The sequence below is a fragment of the Narcine bancroftii genome, chromosome 10 (assembly GCF_036971445.1).
Source record: "Narcine bancroftii isolate sNarBan1 chromosome 10, sNarBan1.hap1, whole genome shotgun sequence".
Lineage (NCBI taxonomy): Eukaryota > Metazoa > Chordata > Chondrichthyes > Torpediniformes > Narcinidae > Narcine > Narcine bancroftii.
In genome coordinates, this window is record NC_091478.1 from 101,380,718 (window position 1) to 101,397,571 (window position 16,854).

At 41.0% G+C, this 16,854-nt stretch overlaps 1 protein-coding gene across 45 annotated transcripts in view; it reads left to right on the forward strand.

The window, feature by feature from the left end:
- LOC138745038 (transcription factor Maf-like) overlaps window positions 1-16,854 on the forward strand; it is a 374,863-nt gene that overhangs the window by 84,971 nt on the left and 273,038 nt on the right. For 2 of the 45 annotated variants that reach the window (XR_011345926.1, XR_011345943.1), the window contains exon 3: window positions 13,138-13,209. The exons of 42 other annotated variants lie outside the window; for them this stretch is intronic. The gene's annotated coding sequence lies outside the window, so the exon portion shown is untranslated. Of the gene's footprint in view, window positions 1-35; window positions 1,002-13,137; window positions 13,210-16,854 lie in introns of those variants that run through there. One more of the 45 variants, XR_011345948.1, reaches the window with a different exon arrangement.

A 16,854-nucleotide genomic window follows, 5' to 3' on the forward strand; every position in this document is an offset into this window, starting at 1 on the left:
GCCTGCTGGGTTAAAACACCTCCCTCTGCACCTAGATTCTCGACTTCAGGCAGTCCGGATCGGAAACAGCACCTCCAAGACCATCGCACTGAGCACAGGGGCTCCCCAGGGTTGTGCGCTCAGTCCACTGCTATTCACTCTGCTGTCCCACGATTGTGCTGCAAAACCAAGCTCGACCCACATCATTTAGTTCACTGATGAGATGACAGTGATGGACCTTCTCAACAAGAATAAGGAGGCGGCAGACACGAACGAACTGGTGTATCTGAATGTTTAAATCAAAATGAGATGTTTGCTAACTTCAGGAGGGCCTGGGGAGATCATGCTCCCCTGACCATCGACGGCTCTAAGGTTGAGGTTGTCAAGAGTATCAAATCCCTTGCAGTGCACCTGATGGAAAATCTTTCCTGGTCCCTTAACACCGGCTCCATAGCCAAGAAAGCCCAGCAGTGTATCTACTTTCAGCAAAAGCTGAGGGAAGTCCATCCCCCACCCCCCATCCTCACTATATTCGACAGAGGATGTATTGAGAGCATCATGTGCAACTGTATCACCGCCTGGTTTGGAAGCTGTACTTCCTCGGACCGCAAGACCCTGCAGAAGATGGTGAAGCCAGCGAAAAAGACCATTGGGGAACCTTCTCCTAGAATGAAGAACATCTACTGCACTCGATGCAGGTGGAGAGCAAATAAACATTGTGAAAGACTCCACAAATCCCACATGTGAACTGTTCTCCCTTCTGCCATCTGGCAGAAGGTACTATAGCACTCGGGGGGGCCCTTGCGTCCAGAGTGGGAAACAGCTCTCCCCCAAGCCATCAGGCTCCTGAACTTCTAGTGCAGATGAGGATAATGGACTTTCAGTGTATACATCTTAATACCTTAATAATTTAATGTAATAACTGCTTTCCTAACTTATTCTATGTATATTCTGTGGTCCTGGAGAAATGCCATCTTGTCCTACCATGTGAGCATGGTATAAATGATGAATTGATTTGTCTAGGTGCATACTCAAAATAGGCCTCCTATGGTGAACATGGGGGAAATTGGTCAATTTGCATTGAAACCTTGCTTCAGGATTCTATCTTTATATTACACCAGCTCTGGATACCACAGTTTAGCCATGAGTGCCAACAAGATTAATTCAAATAATGCCAGAGATTTGGAACTTCAGTTGTGTGGGCAGACTGGAGAAGATGGAGTTGTTCTTTGTGGAACAGAGAAGGTTGTGAGGAGATCTGGTGGCTTTCATCTCAATTCGATTTCCATTAACCCTATCTCCCTTGGTTCTCCTGTCATCTGTCTGTCTCCCGCTCTCTCTCTTTACCACCACCTCCCCCCCGCCACCTTCCCTCTGTCTCCTTTCACAGAGCCAAAATTGATTCGCACCTCCTCAGATCTGAAATGTCCTCCTATGGATGTTGCAAAACCAGTTGAGTTCCTCCAGCATTTCTGTGTGTTTTTATTATAATAACAGCATCTGCAGACTTTTTTCACTTCATACTATGAAGGGCTCAAGCAAAGAAAACCTGTTTCCATTTGGATAGATTTATAGAATGAATTAACATGAGAAATTTAAAAAAAAAAACTGCAACACTAACGCTGAGCTGTCAAAGGCTGTCAGTGCAGTGCTGGGGGTGAGACCTCAGGCTGCGATGCTAGACACCGAGTTACCACACAACCAGCCCTGCTTGCTGTTGAAGCATTGGAAGCCACATGTCAGCAAAAGATTAATGCAGTTACGGGATCAGTACATCGAGTAAATGTGGACAACTTGTTCGATTGAGACCAAACTAGCCTATTATAACACTAATGGATGTTGGTTGTGACAAAGAAATGAAGGACCGTTCTTACAGAAAAATGGTTTGTATATTTACAATATATTTTATTTTAATTCATACATATTACCAGCACACATACAGAAATAGGAATAGAGGGCTATGAATATAGAATAGTTGGCGTGAAGCATAAAGATCAGCTGAGTCTAGCCATCTGTTCTGTACAATCTATGTAGTTCAAGGTAACTTTGAAATAAAGTTGGAGAGAAATTCCATCAAAGTTACTTAATCCTAAAAGTCTAGTATATGGATGAACTGTTGGTTATGCACCACATCTGATATTCAGTTCAATTCACAGAAGCAAATGATTGGAAGTAGATTCCTATACACTGCCACTATTATATTTTACTTCTGGCGCAGATAAGGAAGGCCAGTATCTGTATTGTTAAGGTATGTAGCAAGGATTGATTTCTAGTATTTAACACAAAGAGAACTTTTTTTTTGCCCACAATTCAGCATCAACAATAATTGAGAAACAAGTTTTCATAATACTTCTGAATGCATAGATTTGGATGATATTTCCTTGCTAACAATTTTGACAGAATATTTAACTTACATTATCAAAGCAGGTGAAAATCGGCATTAAAATCATGGGCAATAGAACAACATTTTGAGTGTCTCCAAATATCAACAATTGAAACAGCAATGCTTATATTTTAAATGCTGTGTTGTAATATTCCAGCAAACAAATATAGTAGGTTCACTAAAGAGTTGATTGAAGCTGGGGATATTAATTGTGAATTTTAAGTATTTATGTAAGATATTTAACATAGAGAAGGCTATCCTAAAGCATTTTAGAGAAGTGTTTAAAGGGCCAAAGCAAAAAAGGGGTTGCAAGGGTACTGTAAAGACATGGTGTGAGCTGGATGGATTTCCATGATGTTGGGTACTGATGACGAACGACAAGAGCCTTTGTGGTGTCTGAAGGGAGATGTAGCAGGTGGTTCTGACATGGAGTAAGACGATAATGAAAAGAAGCTTGCAAAGGCATTTAAGCACAAAATAAGAATTCTAAACTGCAGACATTAGGTTGTGGGATCCAATGAAAGTCAGTGGAGATGAGAAGGGGTGGATGGGGGTGGGTGGGGGTGGGTGGGGGTGGGTGGGGGTGGGTGGGGGGGGTGGGGGGGGTGGGGGGGGTGGGGGGGGGTGGGGGGGGGGGTGGGGGGGGGGTGGGGGTGGGGGGGGTGTGTAGCATAAATAGAGTTTAGACTTTAGCTTATTTCCATGTCGAGAGGTATAGTAAAAAAGTGTAGCTTTGTGGGCTATCTAGGCAGCTCACAAAATGTTACTATTTCCAATGCCATTCTGAATGTAAAAATTCACAGAAAACCCATGATAAACAAACAACAGATAAAGTGATTAATCACAGCAATGTACAACTGTGTTCCAAGCATTTTAACATGATGTCTGAACAAAATCCATCATGTCAGTCAGAGTGGCATCTGTAGCCACCTAAACTGTCCTGCCTGCTGGTAGCATCCATGAAGGTGTTGTACTCTCTCTGGTTGTACCAGCTTCCACTCCTCTGATTCTCATAATAACCACTGCCCCTCTCAATAAATTGCTTCACTCAAGACAGTTTGATGGTGAAAGTGGAAGAATACTATTTTGATTTATGAAGTAAACATCCGTTCAGGCTCAATTGGAGGATCCTCAGAAAGCTGTGCACATCGAGATCTTGTGTCTGAAAGGACATCAGGGAATTTACTTCCACACAAGGGGCCACATGAGGTGGTCCCGACCAACCTGTACAATTTTGGGATAAGGGCAGAAACCAGAGCAGCTGGAGGAAACCCATGGAGTCACAGGGAGAATGTGCGAGCACCGTACGTACAGTTGATCCCAGTCAACTATTTTTAATTGACGAAAGATGTTCCCTCCAGTGTTAATGCTGGCTTCTGCACTTTAATTAGCACAGATAACAAATGTAAACAAACTCACAATACAGACAATTTTTTTTAAATCAATAAAGTGCACAAGTCTTTAAATGAGTGAATGAGTTTGTCATTAAGGAGTCTGATGGTGCAGGGGTAGCAACTGTTTCTGAATCTGGTGGAGCGAGTCGTGTGGCAACTCTACCTCTTTCCGGATGGCAGCAGTGAGAACATGTGTGGAGTGGTGTGGATCATTGATGATTGCTGCTGCTCTCCAAAGGCAGTGTTCAGAATTAGAATCAGAATTTATTGTCATGAACAAGTCATGAAATTTGGTGTTTTGTGGCAGATTATAAACCATCTGATAACATTACTATTAAAAAAAAAAATTGATGAAAAGTAAGGCAGTATCTTTGGTTCATTGATTTTTCAGGAATCTGATGGCAGCCGGGAAGAAGCTGTCCTTGTGCCATTGAGTGCTCCTGTACCTTTTCCCCAATGGTAACAGAGTGAAGAGGGCATGGCCTGGGTGGTGATGGGGTCATTTGAGGATAGAGGTTGCTTTTTTAAGTTAATGCCTCATGTAGATATCCTCGATGGAGTAAAATCTGGTGCCTGTGATATCACAGATCGAATTAACAACCCTCTGGAGTTTATTCTAATTCTTTATTTGAGTTGGCGCCTCCATCCCAGGCAGTGATGCAATCAGCCAGAATGCTCTCCACAGTACACCTATAGAAGTTCACGAGAGTCTTTGGTAACACACCGAATACTGTAGATATTCTAGATAGTGGGGAGGGTTTTGCCTATGATGTCCTGGGCTGTGCCCGTGATCTTTCGTAGGCTTTATGGTCAGCCATGTTGGTGTCTCCCTAAAAAAAAAAACCATGATGCAGCTGGTAAGCCCATTTTCCAGTACACTTCTGTAGAAATTTGCCAAGGTTTCTGATATCATAGCAAACCTCCACAAACTTCTGAGGAAGTAGAGGTGCTGACGTGTTTTCTTCGTGATACCATTGGTGTGTTGAATCCAGAAAATATCCTCTGAAATAGTGACTCCCAAGATCCCCTAGTGATCACTGGATTGTAGACCTCTGGTTTTCCCTTCCTGAAGGCAACAATCAGCTCCTTGCTTTTGGTGACATTGAGTGCAAGGTTGTTGTTGGTACACTATTCAGCCAAATCTTTAGCCAAGACAAGTCCTTTATACTGACTCATCACCTTTCTTTAAACCACTACTACCATGGTACTGTCAGCAAATTTGGAGATGGTTTTATTGTTGCACCAAGCCACACTGTCATAGGTGTAAAGTGAGTAGAACAGGTGTTCTACTCACTTTACATCTTCTTCACTCAGAGGGTGAAGGGAACTTCTTCGCTCAGAGGGTGGTAAGAGCATGGAATGAGCTGCCAGTGGAAGTTGGTGGATGCAGGCTCAATTTTGATATTTAAGAGCTATCAAATGGATAGGTTTGGAGAGGTATATTTTGGGAACAGGTCCACAAGTCAAGACCCTGTCAGTCACTAGGCAGAATAATAGTTTGGCATGGACTGAAGGCCCTATTTCTATGCTGTAGTTCAATGGCTTCACTCATAAAATATGAATGGTCATTGAGGTAACTTGCTGTGCAGGCATTGCCTTCTGCAACACATCTACACTAAGAATGTTCAAAACAACTGTTTATACAAATTGTTTCAGAATATTTCTGAGGGAAACGATCACCTTAATTCAATTCAAGCAAACAGTTCCTCATTCAGATTAGATGGTTTTCTTTTCTGGGTCTATCACTGTTACACTTTTTCAGAAGAAAATTTAAATACATTATAAATTTGAGCCATACCTTCAGGTGGGCAGTTCCCTTCATGAGCTCTCACATCAAATGCTAAAAATTGTCTCTAGGCCATGAGCCAACAGTCCAATTACCATTCCAAATATTGGATTCTTCTTTCCTCATTTAAAGTGCAGATCTTTTTAAAATAAATATATATATCAGAGGAAGGAATAGACTGGATGGTTTATAATTTTACATTTTGATCATGTTAACACAAAAGACTGCAGCTGCTAGATTTGGAACAAAGAACAAATTTCCAGAGGAACTCGGTGGGCAAACAGCCTTCACTGAGAAAAATAGACAGCCAACATTTCGAGTCAAGACCCTGCTTCAGGATTCAATCTTGATCTCTACCTCCCAGCACCACCAGGACATCTAGGGTCAATCCTAGCCTCAAGGATAATGCACGTGCGGAGCTCGCACATTCTCCCTGTGACTGCATGGGTTTCCTCAAGCTGCCCTGATTTCTGCCCTTATCCTAAAATTGGACAGGTTGGTTGGGACCACCGTATGTTTCCCCTTGTGTGAATGTAAGTGGTAGAATCTGGGGAGAGTCGATCAGAATGTGGGAATAATATGATCTGATTAGCATGAAAATCGGGGCTGGCACGTTCCCAATGGGCTAAAATTAGGAAGATGTCCATGACTCTATGGCTTAATCAGACTTATTAATTAACAATTTGAAATGCTTCAGAAGTGAGGGCAGTTGTTCTGTTCAAAGGACATTTAGCCAGGCACAAGAGTAGGAAATCTTGACGGACATAAGGCGCATGCAGAGAAACCGGACCATCTTCGTGAATGTGGACAAGATAGGCCTGTTTCCATATTGTAGAATTCTTTAACTCTACTCAATTCCTTTGTGCTCTTTGGGGAAAAAAAAGTAGTTGCTTTCATTTTATGTCAAGATTGAAAAAAATAAATAACAAAATGTTTACATTTAAATATAGCAAGTTCATCTTGTATGGCTGCTAAGCCATAACACTTAATTAATAGTACTAATGAACATATTCAGAAACCACCAAGTTCAATAACATTGATACCTATTGTTGTTAATAGGAGCAAACATTATCTTGTGCTGTGTCTACATTATTTTAATTCCAATACCTGAGGTACCGCCATAACCACCGGCTCAAGTCAAATAAAGGATCTTCCATAATAAACCACTCCTGACAACCACAGCAGTTGTATGGGAGAATTGCAGTTGTGCCTGGTATCTCTCTGTGACACCCACAACACATGTACAAAGAGAACGTAAATATAAGCTAATAAATCCCAATATAACACATGATGTTCTTACCCCTTGAACGAATACATTTTTAAAAAGCTACAAAAACCTTAAAAGGTTAAAAATATGGATCTACTATCTGTTGGGATGTTTTGCAAACGAGATCATGTTACTAATCACCGGCTCCATGGATCCGGCAGTGATGAAAATGGAAGTAAGGATCGGACCAGATGAAGTTAAGAAATTACTCCTTGTGTGCTCCATATATCTTTAAAATCTCTTTGCTAATTAAACTATAGATAAGTTGAACTTTTATTTTATTCCTATTTTTACTTTATCAAAGGCTTGGAGGATTGATTCAGACATACCTTCACCGTGGCTTGGGAAATTAAATTCAAAGAACTCTGGATGTTAAATTTCTGGTATTGATAATGGATATCATCAATTTATCATATGATTGTAAAATCACTGATTCACTAAGAAAATTTGCAGACCTTACCCAGTCTGGTCAACTTGCGACTCCAGATCCATCGGCCATTAACTTTTAGCCACAATCTTGATTCAAGAGCCATTATGGATGGACAATAAGTGGCATGTCAGAGATGTCCATATCCTGTTTTTTTAAAATAATATTTAAAAAAAAAAAAATAGGTTGAGTCAATGAGGATGGATGTATTAAATGTTTCTTTCTGGTACACTGATTCATTGTTTGTACATTCATGGAGGTTGAACCTTGTGATGGCTCCAAACTCTGAGGTGTGGAACAAGAGCAGTAAAAGAAAGGCAGGGTTGAAAGAAAACACTTTATGCCTGACATATATTGACATAACTAGTTAACAGAATTCCTCACTTTGTTATGAAACAACTCTATTCCAATAAAACTAAGGCCTACCAAAGCTTGTTCCCATCATTTGGGAACCAGTTTGAGACACCATAGAGAACATACTTCCTGTGCATGCTAGTTCATAGTTGCATAGATAAATACACCACAAAGTTTATCCATGCAATGTGTTGTCTGTGTTTTAAGGAACAGTTTATATATTACTCATTTCGACAGCAGAGGCCTTTACCAAAAGAGACAAGTTAGCAGGCAGCATGTTTGGAATGTTCTTCTGTGCTTTGAAATATTTAAAAAAAAAAAATCTTCCTGACCAACCTTTGAAAGATCTACTCATTACCACAGGAATTATTTAGTCATCTCCACAAATTATGTTCTTATTGTAAAGTTGCATTGGCTTTGTTGTAGGACCAGTCAGGTGGAGTAACATTTACAAGCTCCTAAATTTGAGGCAATTTCCTTGGGCAATGAATGAACTCATTGGTTGATTTCTGTCCAGAATTCCTATTTCTTATCATGAGGCCAGCAGATTCTTTTTCGACCACACAAAAAGTGCTAGAGGAACTCGGCAGGACAGGCAGCATCCAAAGCAAAGCAACATTTCAGGCAAGAAACCTGCAACAGGAATGGAAGTAACCCAAATAAAAGGATGGCAGGGGAGGAGGAGCACAGGCTGGTAGGTGATTGGTGAATATAACTGGAGGGGAAAGTAAAGAGAAGAGCTAAGTGATCGGGGGAAAGGGCAGAGATCTGTGAAAGATGCCTTCCGATAGGAGGAAGGAAGAGAAGGCTATGGAGGACTGGAGGAAGGTAGTTGTGGGTGTGTAGGGAAGGGAAAGGAAAGGAATGGGGCAAGAGAGATGAGGAAAAATGGGGGGCTGGGTTAGCTGGAAGATATCAACCAGAAACTGGAGGTCGATATTGTTATAAACCGCCAAGACAGAATAGAAGTTGCTGTTCCTCCAGTTTGTGTATCCTCAACCTGGTAGTACATTAGGTCATGGACAAACATTGTGGGAATGAGAAGTGAAATTCTACTGGGTCAAATTCTCACCCTTGAATGAGGGGGGGAAAAAATGACTGAAATTCCCATTAATGCCAAAATTGGGCAAGGAAACGAGCGCCTTTTGTGAAAGGCAAACATGTATAATTGCCTCTAAATGACAGGACAGACATCCATGATCACTGAGCAAGGTCTGGGGCTGGATTTGACCTTCGATCTGCTGCCAGACTTGTCCTTCAAGCCTCTGGGCTGCCTGCAAACGCACCAAGGACTGCAGCAGCTTTTCAACCTCAATGATAGACGAGATATAATGTACTTCTTCCCTGCCTTGTTTCCAGAGAATAAGAAAAAAAAACCCACAAATTAAAATGCAGAAGAAAAAGAAATAAATAAGCAAATGATCAGCAAATTGACAATGGAGAGCAAAGCATAAATACTTTCTAATCATGTACAGTGTCCCCTTCCGAACACAAAACAGGATCATGTTGCAGGCCCAAAAACAGTAACCTGTATTTGGAGCATGTTTTAAAGAATAACGTATGATCTAGTGAGTTAACATTTTTTTTGGAGGGGTTTTACAGCTCCTTTATGATGCCAGAATGAATGGTTTCCAGCCTTCAGCCCACAAACCCAGCTCTCTCCATTAATCTTATTGGTGATTTCACTGGCTCTGATATAATAGATGTGGTTTGTTTGAGTCACTGCCATTTCCAGATTAAATGTTTTATGCCCCCTGATGCTGAGTAAGTTGAGGGATCTTCAAAGTCACAATGACAATGTAAAGGACAAGTGGCCAAATAGGATTAAAGGGGAAAGATTATTTTCCTGAATGAGCGATGGAGTTCCTGAAATGCAGAAACCTTCCAGAGAGAAGAGGTGGGAAGTGGAATTGGCTTTTTTTGGTCAGCATGTACATGATACACGGAATGATGTCCTTTGTTCCCATAAATTCCTATGATTTTGTGAAGAAACCCACAACTAGGTTGAAACCATTTTCTGCAATTAGCAGCTGAGGCAATTTTAAATGTTATGTGGGGAAAAGGCATGATAATAAGGCAAGATTACAGATCAGCGACAATCCCATTAAATAATGCATATATTTGGAAACTATATCAGCATGTAAAGGGGTTAACATTACAAATTGCTCACCATCTACATACAGCAAAACCAGTACCATATATACCAGCATATAAGACTGTCCTTGAATACAAACAATGTCACCTCAAAAGTGGGGTTGTCTTCTACCCAAGTATAAAATCTGAACCTTAACAGTGAAGTCTCTTTTTGGAACGTGTATTATTATATTCTTGATTACTATATTTATGGAAAAATTGTAAACATTTTTTTTTATAAAGTGAAGTCTCAGTGCTCCCCCATGCCAAGTTTAAAATACGAATCTTCACAGCAAAGTCCCAGCGCTAACCTGTGTAGTCCATCCACCCAGTCCGGCTGCCATCGGCTCTGTATACACTTTAAATGGCCTGATACCACCTGACTGTGGTTTATCTTAAAATATGCTAATAAAATTAAAACTTTTATTGGGTCATTTGATATAAAATATTGTGAATTAGCATATTAAATGTGCCAGGCAGCTTCACTCCACTTGGGGTAGTCTTAAGATGGAAAATCAGAGTTTCTTTGCACCCAAATATCTCCTGCTTCTGTTGCAGAGATGGTTCCAACTAGTGAACAGCGGTGATTTAGATATTTGACATTCCAATGTGTGGTTCAAGGGTTTTTGAGACTTTCAAAATATGAAGGTAGCACATTATGCACCAAGAGTGAAGGTTTGCACAAAGCAATGTTCAATGAGAACATCCCAGAGAAGAGGAAGGGAATATGGTTGGGGGGGGGGGCGGGGAAGGTAACCAGAGATATCAGACAATGAACTTCTCAATGTAATAAATGGATTAATACCTCAGGCTGTGCAGTAGAACTCTGGAGTATGTGGGAATAAAGATTAGGACTGTGAGAACAAGGAATATTGGAAGGAGTGTAACGTTAAAATATTTCTTGGTGTTATAACATAAATTAATTCCTAGAATACCAAAGCTGAAAATATTCTCTCCATCAAGTTCTCATAATTTATTACTATTTATTTTAAGGGAAGAGTTTAAAGGAGATGGAGTTAAGATGTTCAGCAGTCACGGTGGTACAGGTGAAAGAGTCTGAAGAGCTTCACCCACCCTTGCAGTTTTCTATCCACCAGTCTTTAGAAACTTAATGGTACTCGAACCTAACATATTTTCCCTGACTTTCTGCCTGATGTGGTCATCTCGGTAATAACATTAAGGCTATCTGAATAGTGCCAAGACTCCGACCTAGCTGAAAGGGGGTAAAATAGACTTTATGAAAAAGCTTCTTTTCCCCCATTTAAAAATATATATCTCAGGAAATGAGCCAGAAAGAGTTGGGACCGCTCAATGATCAAACCTTGTGAATGATCCTAGTGCATTTGGTACCATCCTTGACTCACTTACCTCCTACCACTGCCAACTCTGTTTTGCCACGCTCAGGTGCACGTACAGAAATTAAAATTTTCGAGCATTCACTACCTTAATAGTGGTACAATATTTTGGATATTTATAAGCTGATGCTTGTCTTCACCTGCAAATTGGAGAAATGCCTAATTTTCCATCCAAGTTCTGGCTATGGTTCTGAACTGTGGATGAGGGAACAGCATGCAACAGAGGGAAGGACACCTCCAACTAAATGGCACTAACCAACTTCTCCAGTTTCCATTAGCCTTGACTCCCCGCAATCTTCTTCATCCCTGTCTCCTTACCTCCAGCTCGTTTTCTTTTCCCTCTCTCATTTCTCACCTTTCCCCTTATCCAATTAAAGCCTTTTTCTGTTGGTCTGCACTCCTCCCATATCAATTCTTTTTGCCTTTTCTTTCCCCATCCTTTAATTCAAACATCTGACTTTTTTCACTCATACCTTGAGAAGGGGCTCAGGCCCAAAACGTCTGCAATTACCTCCTATGGATGCTGCAGGACCAGCTGAGTTCCTCCAGCATTTCTGTGTTTTCACTTGTCTCAAGCACCTCACATCCCACAAGACATGGGAATAATCCTATCAGTCTTCTCAGACATCTTCCTCAAGATGACAGAATAACCTCTCCCTGGTAGCATGGGTGGAAGCTGAGCATTTAGAGCTCCCTGGCTATCATCAGGCTGTGGCTTCTGCATTGTCGGTGGAGGCTTAAATGATGGTGCAGACCAAACTAAGATCACAGAAGATTCCTCATGCACACACAGGAATATTAGGGCACAGGAGAAAGACTGGGCTTCCAGGTCCATCAAATCTGGTCCATCATTCACCATGATCATGGCTGACTCCAACTCTGCTTCTCTGTCAGTTCCCTATAACTCTCAACCTTCTGTGATAGTGATTTCAAGAGATTCATTACCCTGTGAGAGAAAAAATTAATTTAACAGAAATAAGAAGGCTCCTTCCCTCTATTGCATGCAGTTCTCTCACCCTCTGTTCAGAACCATAGCCAGAGCATGATGCTTGGTAATACTTTTTTCTTTCTAAAATATTTTTATTGAGTTTTACATACAAGCATAAACAGAGAATTGACAATTGGATAATAATTCATTTGTATACAAGTAAGCACGCACAAAAAAACCAATTAAAAAAAAATAGATAAAACTACATCAATAATTGCTTATAATACCTCAATAACATTTAATTGAAATGATCTTTGTGACCATGTTAAACCCATTTGTTGAAATAACTTGTATAAAATAAAAGAAAAAAAAAACTGAAAACTAAAACTAAATTTAATCTTCCCCCTCCCTTGAATCAAGGTTACCTTATACATTTTCCCCTCCCTCGAATCAAGGTTACCTTATACATTTTCCCCTCCCTCGAATCAAGGTTACCTTATACATTTTCCCCTCCTTCGAATCAAGGTTACCTTATACATTTTCCCCTCCCTCGAATCAAGGTTACCTTATACATTTTCCCCTCCCTCGAATCAAGGTTACCTTATACATTTTCCCCTCCCTCGAATCAAGGTTACCTTATACATTTTCCCCTCCCTCGAATCAAGGTTACCTTATACATTTTCCCCTCCCTCGAATCAAGGTTACCTTATACATTTTCCCCTCCCTCGAATCAAGGTTACCTTATACATTTTCCCCTCCCTCGAATCAAGGTTACCTTATACATTTTCCCCTCCCTCGAATCAAGGTTACCTTATACATTTTCCCCTCCCTCGAATCAAGGTTACCTTATACATTTTCCCCTCCCTCGAATCAAGGTTACCTTATACATTTTCCCCTCCCTCGAATCAAGGTTACCTTATACATTTTCCCCTCCCTCGAATCAAGGTTACCTTATAAATTAGCCAAATAAAATCAGTGATGTGAAACTATTAGCAAACCCCAGAAAACAAGCAATGAACCACCAGAACATACAATAATTGTTAACTCTTCCAATGTTAAACAATTCTAAGAATGAGCCCCACCATTTCATAAATTGAAACTTTCTATCTAACTTTCTCTGTACTTAAACAGGACATTGTCATCTAACCACTATGTACGAGTAATCGACGTGGGAAAGCTAAAACTTTTTCCCGAGATGCCAATGTAAGTTGATCTGAATCGCATGAAAAACCAAATGAAGCAATAGATGGACAAGGTTCCAAATTAATCTTAAGAATTGTTGATAAAGATTGGAAAATGTCTCTCCCAAATCTCTCTAAATTTGGGCACCTCCCAAAACATATGGATCAGAGAAGCTTCAAAAAATTTTACATTTCTCTCATCGTGCATCAATATCTGCATAAAAATGAGCTAATTTAAGTTTAGACATGTGTGCACCACCTTAAATTGAAATAAGCAGTGCCTTGCACAAAATGAGGAATCATTAATCAAGCTGAGAGTAGAGAACTGATCTTCAGCTGAGAATGTTAAATTCAAATCTCATTCCCAATCGCTCTTGATCCCAGACATGGGAACTGAATTTAAATCCAATAAATTATTATAAATACTTGATGTTAATCCACCATGAAAATAAAACTGTAAATTAAAAAACCGATCAAGAATAATATTTTGTTGAAAATTCCGAAAGCTTAGACTAAACAAAATGTACAATTAGTAAATATCTTTTTTTTTAAAAAGTATCTACTGGAAAGATTAAATTAACTGATAATTGTTTGAAATTATGTTTTAACTCTCATTAAAACTTTGAGTACCGATTCTTTGCCATTCATTGAAAACTACGTCCAACAAAGACTGTTGAAATTTTATTTTCAGTTGTACCAAACATTTGCTATTCTCAGAGGTATAAATTCTATTTGTGAAAACAGCAAAAGTATCTCATGTGAGTGGTTTAAATGTTGAGGCACTAGGATGAGACTTCAGCATTTCAAGGACATCAGAATGTGCTACAGTACCAACTTTCCACAGCTAATGAATATGAATTCCAAAATCCAAGTGTGCCTGAAATTCCCCTGAAAGAGAACCCTACCCTATAATTTGTGTTTGCTTTTGTTTGACCATAAACGAACAGTCAAAATCAAATCACAGCTCACTCGAAACTCGTGTACTGTGAAATTAATTATCTTTATTTTTCCTCCCCAAAAGTAAAGGTTAATTTATGTAATGTATTTTACTGTCAATGAGTTTAGGGAAATTTTTCAAGGGAGTTCTGGTGCACATTCCATCAGCATGAACTGCTGCTATGTGAAGCGAATCGCAGAGTAATGCTAAGGATGAATGACATTATCAGAGCTGGCAGGCAACACAGTCTATGCACTGGAGATTGCCATCACAATCTGTTACAGCCATCAACCTTCAAGTCGCACATAAACAAGATTGAATGAACAGCACAAACCATCCATATGACATCATGTACAAGTTTACAAGATGCACTGTTCAGGGGCTGGACTGCATCCCAGCAAAGGTTAAGAGGGCACCTCCAACAGCGCACTCCATGCGCCGTTGAACACACCAGCCAAATGCCCGTGCTGTGCTACACAGGACCAGACTGGTGTGTGGTCTCCTAATAGCATTGAGAAGTGAGATTTCCCCCCCCCCCACTGTTTCTTTGCTTTATATTTTTTAAGGGGGAGCTCGGTGGATATGTAAAAGGATTTTCTTCCTTTACCCCTCTTTCCCAAAACCAAAGTTAAATAAAATTAATGAACTTTTAATATCCCACATGGTAATGGGTTAATACAACTAATGTGGGTTTCCCAGATAAACAAAATAGTGTTCAGCTAAACAATGAAATCTGCAGATGTTGGGGTCAAGTGCAAGACACAAGCGTGCTGGAGAAACACAGCAAGTCCATAGGTCGTGGAGCATCTATAGGCAGTAAAAGGCAACCAACATTTTGGGCCTTTCCAGATGAAGGGTTCAAGTCTGAAATGTTGTTTACCTTTTACTTCCTATGGATGATGCATGACCTGCTGAATTTCTCCAGCACATTTGTGTATTCCATAATGTTCCGATGCCGACAGATGTCAAATAAAATTCATGCCCTTTTTTACCAAGTTTACGATGGATGTCCATCCAGCAACTTGAAAGGCTGGATTTGACCACCATTAATGGACGAGTTCTTGCCCCATGTTGGAAGTTCCTATACATGAGTGGCTCATTGCAAAGTGCAGAATGATCAGGGAGACACAGGTTACAGCATGAAGGGTTGAGATCCATGCAATTGAGGCTGCAAACTATAAAGGTGCAAAAATGCTGGAAGATATTGGGGCCAGTGGGGTATAATTTCATCAAATACTTTTTTTAATGCATCGAGGTCAAGATGGAGAGCTTTAAGTTTTATAAATTCAGCGTGATGTGCCCCTTGACATTTTTGGCCACCCAGCAAAGGTCATGAGTTGTACCTTTAAGCTCCAATTGAAGTTAACAATGGTGGAAACAGTGAAGGTGCATTACACATTTGGCATATCGGCTGGTCAATACTGACTCTCAGAAAACATCAGGCATGGCGTTGTGAAACACAAAAGCTACAGATGCTGGAATCTAGAGCAAACCATGAATTGCTGGGGGCACTCAGCAGACCAGACAGTGTCCATGGGTAGAAATGGTCAGTCAATGTTTTGATTTGAAACCCTTTATCAACCTTTGTCATGCCAAGGAGTTTGACATAAAACATTGACTGACCATTTCTACCTATGGATGCTGTACGACCTGCTGGGCTCCTCCAGCATTTTCTGTTTGCTCAGATATGACATTGTCCTATCCAATTGTGCAAAGTCTGTGATACATAACTCAGAAATGATGTGACTTTGGCTTGGCTTCACGGACGAAGATTTATGGAGGGGTATGTCCACAATTGCTGCAGGCCCGTTGGTGACTGACAAGTCCGATGCGGGACAGGCAGGCGCGGTTGCAAGGGAAAATTGGTTGGTTGGGGTTGGGTGTTGGGTTTTTCCTCCTTTGTCTTTTGTCAGTGAGGTGGGGTTTGCGGTCTTCTTCAAAGGAGGTTGCTGCCCGTCGAACTATGGGGCGCCAAGATGCACAGTCGGAGGCAATATCAGCCTACTGGCGGTGGTCAATGTGGCAGGCACCAAGAGATTTCTCTAAGCAGTCCTTGTACCTCTTCTTTGGTGCACCACTGTCTCAGTGGCCAGTGGAGTGCTCGCCATAGAACACGATCTTGGGAAGGCGATGGTCCTCCATTCTGGAGACGTGACCCACCTAGCGCAGTTGGGTCTTCAGCAGCATGGATTCGATGCTTGCGGACTCTGCCAGCTCGAGTACTTCGATGTTGGTGATGAAGTCATTCCAATGAATGTTGAGGATGGAGCAGAGACAGCGCTGATGGAAGCGTTCTAGGTGCCATAGGTGATGCCAGTAGAGGACCCATGATTCGGAGCTGAACAGGAGCGTGGGTATGACAACGGCTCTACACGCTGATCTTTGTGTGTTTCTTCAGGTGGTTGTTTTTCTGGACTCTTGTGCAGTCTTCCAAAGGCGCTACCTTGGCGAGTCTGTTGTCTATCTCTTTGTCGATCCTTGCATTCGATGAAATGGTGCAGCCGAGGTAGGTAAACTGGTTGATCATTTTGAGTTCTGTGTGCCCGATGGAGATGTGGTGGGGGGGGGCTGGTGGTCATGGTGGGGAGCTGGCTGATGGAAGATCTCGGTTTTCTTCAGGCTGACTTCCAGGCCAAACATTTTGGCAGTTTCCACAAAGCAGGACGTCATGCGCTGGAGAGCTGGCTCTGAATGGGCAACTAAAGTGGCATCGTCTGCAAAGAGTAGTTC